Source organism: Neofelis nebulosa, chromosome 3 (genome assembly GCF_028018385.1).
Source record: "Neofelis nebulosa isolate mNeoNeb1 chromosome 3, mNeoNeb1.pri, whole genome shotgun sequence".
In the NCBI taxonomy this organism is placed as follows: Eukaryota; Metazoa; Chordata; class Mammalia; order Carnivora; family Felidae; genus Neofelis; species Neofelis nebulosa.
The window spans coordinates 116,141,841-116,150,110 of NC_080784.1; the positions used below are offsets into that span (position 1 = coordinate 116,141,841).

The window sequence follows — 8,270 nt, forward strand, 5'->3', positions numbered from 1 at the left end:
ATCCTAGCCACATTACACTGTTCACCTGTACTGAGTCAGATAAAATCCCCAATTCTTTTTCTACATGTTATAGTTAGCCATATCTCCCTCATTTCATAGTTGCGTGTGTATGGTGGGGGGAGGATTAATTCGCAAGTCCTGGTCATTCACAGGGTCAGAATTGCTCCGCTCGGGGGATTTCAAATTCCCCAATAGTTAGGTCCCTGCCCCTTTTCTCCTATGAATGAGTCCTCCTTCATACCCCATTTCCCCAGTGAGTTTCTGGCTGTCCCCATTTCCAAATCCACCCTCTTCCCAGTGGACTGGAGAGCGTGCCCTGAACGTCACATTCTCCAATACTGAGTCATCAGGTTGTGCAGCTGAGCATCCCCCATGAAAACCACCTGTTAGCGAGGCCACCGCGCAGTCACTTGCTCAGCCCCTGTTTCACATGCACACACGCTGGGTGTCAGGCCCAGGACATAATTGGGTGGCTTTAGGCATGGCACCCGTTCTTTTCCTCTCAAACTGGTCTTCCAGTTCATCTTGAACTTTAGGTTTATGTCTCAAATAACTGAAACATGTGTCAGCGCCTTTTCTTAATTGGTCTTGGGCATGGGGGAATAAGGAATAAAAAGGAGGAGATTACACTTGTTGGATGCTTATCATATACCCAGCGTGGTGCTAGATACCTTACAAGCTTTGTCTAATTTGTCTTACGCACCAGCTCTCTGTGATAGACGTGACTGTCACAATTTTACAGACCAGGCAACTGCGTCTCAGGAAAGATAAACAACACCCATCAAGTGGCAAGTCTAGAATTCAAATGCAGGTTTATTTCCCTCCAAACTCTCCTGGCCCAGCGCTGCCGTGGCCCATGGAGCTGAAGCGTGGGAGGGAGAGATTAGAGCACGGAGCCCACTGAAGCCCACAGTCCCCTTCTGAATTCACTTCACCATGTCAATAGGGTATGGGGCTCCAGGATGACACATAGTCTGTGGGGGCATTTCTCCTGAGAAACAGCCTGGCAGCCTCGTCAATCCCTTGTATAAAAAATGGAGTCAACACATTCAGATGGTCATATACCCTGGGGGGTCCTAATCCTCAACCTACCTCTTAACTCTAAAGGTTATTTCACCAAGAGCATCCCACCAGTCCATCATGCTGCCCAGAGCTTTGAGAGAGGACCCACGATCCCCCTCGGGACCAAAAATGCTAAAATAGGAACAGGCCTAATCCTCCTCCTGGCCTCACCGTGACTAAAGCTGAAAGGAGTGGGGAGACCTGGGACCTGGTTGGTCAAGGCTTTCCATCCCCCTCAGACTTCCCTTCAAAAGGGCAAAGCTACTCACAGGCACCCACACTCTGAAAACTCAATTTTGGTAAGTGGCCTGAATCATTACCACAACCAAACCTTCTCTATAAAGTGTTTACAAATAGAAAAATTGTCCGGTTCTAATTCTGTTTGATTGATTCTGCCAAAGAAGAAGGGAAGAATGAAAGTCTGGGTAATCCACAAACTAGAAAATTGGTGTCTGATGAGAGCTGACGGTATCTTCTTGGAGGCCATGCAAGGCCAACAGCACTGGCCTACTTTTGTTTTGAAACCTCCCATCCCGGAGCCACAATTGCTACCACTTTGGTGGCAGAAGGAAGATGTTTACCCTTCACAAAGACAGCAAGCTTTCCAGCCCCTTCTGTAATCTCCCAGGCCACTAAGGGGCCAGCCACATGGTGTCGGCAGATGCAGAGAGGGGCTGGCAATTCTCATACCAGGAATTCCTCTGCTGTCCTTCCAGCATCAATTACAGATCGCCTCCCTTCCTTCCAGCAGCAGAGAACCTGAGTCTTCGCTCCTGACTCCCAACTTCCCACCCAGGCCTGACAGCAATTTGTAACCCCCGCTTACACAGGCTCTCTTACTGTCTGCATTTTTGTTTGGAAAATGAGCAATTTGCTGTTGGTCGCTTGGCTCCTCTGTGAAGTCGGCAGAAAGGACGGCTCACCGAGGGGGACAGATGGTCAGTGAAAGCAAGAGTCAGACCGTCAAGCTCATCGCCCAAGCCTTGCCCCCGCCTGGATCCCGTAAGTAGTTTTGTTACACAGGGTTGCTCTCCAGAAGCCGAGCGCCAGCTCTCCGTGTGTGGTATTTGCAGCGACAGAGAAACCAACCCAGAAGGAAGCGTTTTTTGTTGTCGTTGTTTTGTTTTGTTTTGTTTTGTTTTGTTTTGTTGGCGAGATGTCTGGGAGGTCTGGGCAAATGCAGCGCCCTTCCGGCCAGCCACTTTCTTCTGAAAGACTGTCTTCTTCTTTGGAGGGATGAGACCTGGGAGTGAGGGAAAAGAGGTGGCAAAAATTTGTCCTAGCTCACACTCCAGGGATGAAACACACCAACGCACTTGTCAAGTGATAAAGACACGGTGAGGAAATAAAAAACCACAGCCGAAGCTTATTGCCTCAACGGCTGCGACATTATCTCACCACTCATTTGGAACATATGTTCAACAGCAGGGTGAGGATTTGGGGTCTCAACTGTGCTCTGAACGCAGAGGGGAAGAGGAGAGAAACATTGCGTGGGAGAGGCCCCTGTGACAAATCCTGCAGAAATGCTGAGACCCGCCTTCCCCTCCCTTCTTCCTCCCGGTGCCCTCACCACCATCCCTACCAGATGCGAACTGTTTTGTCATCGGGACCCATAGTCGACACATGGGGCACTTCCAGCTACCTGTGTTCCACGTTTGCAGAGAGGATGTAGTCTCCTCTCAGCCGCCCTCCCCCCACCTACCCCCGTCAGGGAGAAAAGGTGCAGACTCACACTCTTATCAAGCATTCAAACGATTTCATGGGAACACCACACTTTGTTCTATTCTGGCTTCCCTCACAAGGGGTGGGGGGCGGCACATCTTCAAACACCCGCTGGCTTAAATGGTGACAGCTGCATGCAACGGGCTTGCTCACAGCCCGCCTGGTGCAATGAGAGATATAACTGCAGGGTAGGACTTCAAAGGCAGACCCACTGTGGCCATTCCAGCAGCCCGGGGGGCTGCTGCCTCCAGTTGGTGGCTCTCCGCATGCAACAAGTGAGCCAAGGGAAACTAAGAAATTAGACCTTTCCCACGTGCACTGTGAGTTATGATGCAAGGAGGCAACAATGAGGCAGGAGAGGTGTCGAGGGCTTTCTGCAAAGTCCTAAACACATTTGTCCTAGACAGATGTTTTTGTCCTAGGTAGACAGATAGTGGAGAAGACAGGCTCATCATAGATAGCATGTTAGTCTGGCCAACACTCTTCCTTTTATAATAGATTATGCATCACATTTTAGAAGACAGAATTGAGCTAAAATGTTTATGTGTGTGTGTGTATCCCTTTCTCTGATGTCACCTAAATTACCCACCTTTGCAGAAATCACTTATTAAAACTTGGTTTTATGTTAAAATGTCTGGTGGCCGTTGATCTTTGACTTAGGGGCCGTTACGGGAGAACTGTCACACAGAAGATTCCAGAGGTGACTTGAAATCTTCGGTTCCTTGCAATGGGTAGCACAGATGGCTGTTTAAGGAACCACATGAAAGAGCCACCGTGAAAGGTAGTCATTTCCTGTCTTCTCCATCTGGCAGGTCCTAACGAAATACACCCCAAGGAACAGACTCACTATGACATTATATGGATATATGTGGCTATTGATGCTTTGGCAAGGCTATTTATTTTGGTAAATTGCCTCCCTTGGCCCCACCACCCAGCTTAGCCCAATCACTCCTTTGTGCGTGTCAAAATCCTGACAGAACGTGGGCAAGTTTACATAAGCTCTCCGAGCCTCGGCTTTCTCATCTGTGAAATGGGAATGAAAATACTTTATGATAAATGCAATACATTTGCTTTGCTTCAGTGAGGTTGAGTTGGTTCTGCAACTTAAAAGGAGCCTGATGATGAATAAATTATGATGTCTTCACAGGATGAAATGCACAGAATTCAAATGTGGGAATACGATACAACCGAAAATGTCTTAAGACACCAGGAAAATATTACACTGTGATTGTTAAGTGGAAAGAGCAAAGTTTCAGAAGAATAAATGATGTAAAATTTATGTAAAATTATTAACATAATGTATGTTTTTTAACATAATGTATGTTTTTATGTATGTTTACATAAAATTTATATAAAATTATTAACATAATGTATCACACGGTCAGTACTTAAAATATGTAAGTCATTATCATTCTTACCTCTCCTTGGAGCCCAGATCCAAAACCATTCCCCTTATCTGATTGTCCAGAGATAATCCCTCCTTACAGCTCCATATAGCCAGCCTGACTTTAGCATGTATGACTATATACCTTGGATTATTTTCATTTATGGTATGTTTTAAATGTCACCTGATAATAAATATTCCTCCTTCTCGTTTTGCTTCAGTTAGGCTGAGTTGACCCTGCAACTTGAAAGCGAGTCTAAATAATAAATTATGGCATAGGGGAGCCTGCATGGCTCAGTGGGTTAAGTGTCCGACTTTGGCTCAGGTCATGATCTCGCAGTTTGTGAGTTCAAGCCCTCCATCGGGCTCCCTGCTGTCAGCAAGCCTGGAGCCTGCTTTGGATCCTCTGTCTCTGTCTCTCTCTCTCTCTCTCTCTATCCCTCCCCAACTCTCTCTCTCTCTCTCTCAAAAATAAACATTAATAAATTATGGTATATTCTTATGATGGAATATAATATAACCAAGAATGTCTTAAGACATGGGGAAAATGTTAATTTGTAACTAAGTGAAAAAAGTGACATGAAAACTGTTAAAGCAATAAAACAGACTGCCCCCCCCCAAACAAGTGTGTACCACACACACACACACACACACACACGCACGCATATACACACACACATAGAGAAAGCACTACTAGGAAATATACCAAATAATAACAGTGAAGGTTATTGGGGCATAAGTCTGTACCTGATATTTTATTGCTTCTCTTCATTTTTAAAAAAATTTTCCCCTTTTTACTAATTAAGAAAACAAAAATTAGTATGCTCTTTTTTAAAGGGCAGATGGTAAGGTATGAATAGGGGTAAAAAATAAAAATCAAGGGGTGAAGGAGAATTTCATGAGTTTCCAACTACTTTTATTCACCCAGCAGATATTTTTAGAACGACTAAATAAAAACGAGGAGGCTGTGATAAATACTACAGGAGAAAACAGATATAAAACAGGTCCTGCCCTCAGGAGACTTAATATTTACTTGGGGAGATGAGAGTAGTGGTGCAGGGGAGCGGCAGAGGGGGAGAGGAGGGGAGTGATTTCCACAGCAAGAGCTGCCTGTGGGGTTCTGGTGTGGCCACCATGCTGGGGAATGGGTTCACAAAGAGGCGGGCCTGAGTGTTCCTTAAAGGCAAGATGGCTTCCTGGCCATGCTGATTCTCATGTGATTTTGGAAGTCAGGGATGGAAGGATTAAATTAAATCCATTCAATCCAACATTTGTATTTAAATCATTGATTTCCAATGTTTCCCCCACCCACTCTTTGTCCAGAGTTGCCAGCAAGTAGCAAAATAGCTTGAGTGTGAATTCCAACAACTTTTGGTTGCCCAACAGTAAAATGTCAAAAAGGCAAGTAGCAGAAGGCAAAAGGACGTAGGTCTGAACATCCTCAACCGGATTTTTCCTCTCACAGACCATTAAGGGTTACAAAATTTGATTTTTTTTAATGCTAAAATATTTTCAATTCTGGGTAAATTTTATGGAAATTAAGCTTTTCCTGTATTGTTTCTAACTAGGAAATTTATCTGATTTTCTCAAAGCTAATATAAGTAATTTAATCCTCTACTTTGTTCTAACCAAAAATTCCTATAGTCTCAGCAAAGCATCTTAGTGGAATTTAGTGTCAAGATATTCAAATTTACCTCATTTACAATGCAAAAAAAACCACACCAATTTGACCCAGATGGAAATTTTATTTGTGTCCGAAATTTCTAGATTCTCCATTCTACTAATTAATGGAAAAGTTGATAATCTCAAACCATGGCAAATCCAAATAGTTGCTTATTCCTTTGTAACACATGTAGGAACCGTGACAAGAAAGAGGAGTGGTATCCTTTTTTCCTTTTTTTTTTTTTTAAGTTTTATTTATTTTTGAGAGAGAGAGAGAGCTAGCATGAAAGGGGGAAGGGCAGAGAGAGAGGAGGACAGAGGATCCAAAGTGGGCTCAGTGCTGACAGCAGTGAGCCTGATGTGGAGCTCGAACTCACAAACCATGAGATCATGACCTGAGCCGAAGTCAGACACCTAACCCACTGGGCCACCCAGCACCCTGAGGAGTGGTATCCTAACGATCCTTTAAAAAAGAAATCCTATCAATGCTATCAGAGGTGGTCACATAGAAGCAGAGTAAGAATGTCAGTTGGTTGGAAACCCTAACTAACACAACCTACTGTATCAACTTAATCAAAGGTGGCATTTAGGCCACAGACTCACTTTCAAGACAGTAAGAGGCTACTTTGGTCAAGGCCAGAACTTTTTCATACTTCCCACTAACTCTCAAAACAGAGATTTGGGCTCTCATATGCTTTGAGAAGGTTCTCCACATCAAAAAGTTTACTACGGAAATACATATTTCTGGGTTCTGGAGAAAAACCAAGATATCAAACATAAATGAAGACACTGATGCCACCATTAGCCACATTTTGACCAGGGTTTGATATGTAATATTTGAAGGCAAGCACTCTTGGTTAATTCTCATCTTCGTGTATAGTCAGGGTCAACAATGACATTCCAATGCTGAATTCATCCCAGCCCACAGTGCCAAATGGCCTCCAAACTGATCCAGTCTGTGGAGGCCAACACCCATAGCGACTGAATCCTGGTGGCAGTTCGGGACTAGTCCAGCCCTTCCCCCACCTCTGGGGCTTCCCCCAAATTTCTGTTTCAAAGACAAGGCCAGAGGCTGCCTAGCACTCAGCCAGAATCTTGGGCAGTTGCTGGAGGTATCCCAGCCCAAGAAGGCATAGATTTACACGGCTTAATCTTATCACCCCTTGATTTACAGAACTGAAACTAGAGCCTTCAAGGCAGCTTTCCGAAAACACTTTTTCAAGTCATTAAAAATATGCATAATATTATCAGTTGCCATTTATAGCTTCTGTATTTCTAGTAACTGGCATTGTTGCTACTCGAGGCAAGCCAGAAAATAAGCGTGCCAGGAACTGACATGGTGTGTTATGTCACCAAAACAAAAGAGCTCATACTGATAAATGTCAGGTTGGCTTCTTTGTGGGTTTCCCCCTTCCTTCTGCAAGTTGTAGCTTTTGTCTTCTTTTCCACTCTCAATATGGGGTGAGGCATTGAGCAATACAAGAATCTGGAGTCTCTTTCAGAGATCTCTGCATGCTAAAGGTAGTAGGTGTATCACAACGTAAGCAGATACAAGAACTCTACCCATTCTTTCCTTTGTCTTAGATGGAGTAATCTAGTGAGGCTTTTAAACAACTGATATTCCTGGGAATTGTGCTCATCTGGTATATTCATCATGTGGAGAGGAAGAGACATGATCTTTTCTTGCCATTAAAGCCCTGGGTGGTCAGGGCCTCCTGAAGGAGGGGGAGACAGGAGAGACTTTCCCAAGTAGCAATGGACCAACAGAAATAGATGTTAGGAGGGCACATGAAAGCGGAGAGAGGATGGTGATAAAACTCGGAAAGAAGAGGTTGCGGAAAGCCTCCCACCTACCATTCTCTCCCTCTTGGCATCCATCTCTTTCACCGGCTGATTCAGTGCCATGACATACGAAATAGGAAAAGACATTCTCTGCTGGGGCCATTTTCTCTGGTTTTCATCTTTCCTAAACCCAATACGCATTGCTGTTTTTGTAAAAGAGGAGCTTTTATTATTCTTGTTTGTACTGATTTCTGCTCTGGGTAGACGTCCACATGCTTCTTGAAGTGTGCACGTATATTAGACATAGGCATCTACCCGCAGTGATAAACACTGCTAGACATTTACCCCGAATCTCTTTCCTTTTCTTTTTGGATACACAGCCAGAAACACTTTGGAGGAAAGCCACTCGCTGACCAGGAACACTGGCCTTGGACCCTTACGTGAGTGTGAAGTTAACTCCTATTGTGTGAAACCATAATACATATTTGGGTCTATTTTCGACAACAGTTTAACCTAACTTAACAAACACAGCCTCAGTCACACTTTATATAAACACACACACACACACACACACACACACACACACACACCCCCATCATATAAGCACAGTTATCTTCAAAGATCTTTTGAAAGTTAGAAAAACATTCAGTGCCCTAAG

At 44.3% G+C, this 8,270-nt stretch overlaps 2 long non-coding RNA genes across 2 annotated transcripts; one reads left to right on the forward strand and one right to left on the reverse strand.

Annotated features, from left to right (window-relative positions):
* Positions 1–795: 795 nt before the first annotated feature.
* LOC131507215 (uncharacterized) lies at positions 796–3,460 on the reverse strand. Its single transcript, XR_009259393.1, has 2 exons — positions 3,374–3,460; positions 796–2,305 (listed from the first exon to the last, which is right to left on the reverse strand). It is a non-coding gene; the product is annotated as an uncharacterized LOC131507215 (long non-coding RNA).
* Positions 1,708–4,377, forward strand: LOC131507214 (uncharacterized). The gene is made up of 3 exons (XR_009259392.1): positions 1,708–2,064; positions 3,445–3,565; positions 3,932–4,377. It is a non-coding gene; the product is annotated as an uncharacterized LOC131507214 (long non-coding RNA).
* Positions 4,378–8,270: the final 3,893 nt, after the last annotated feature.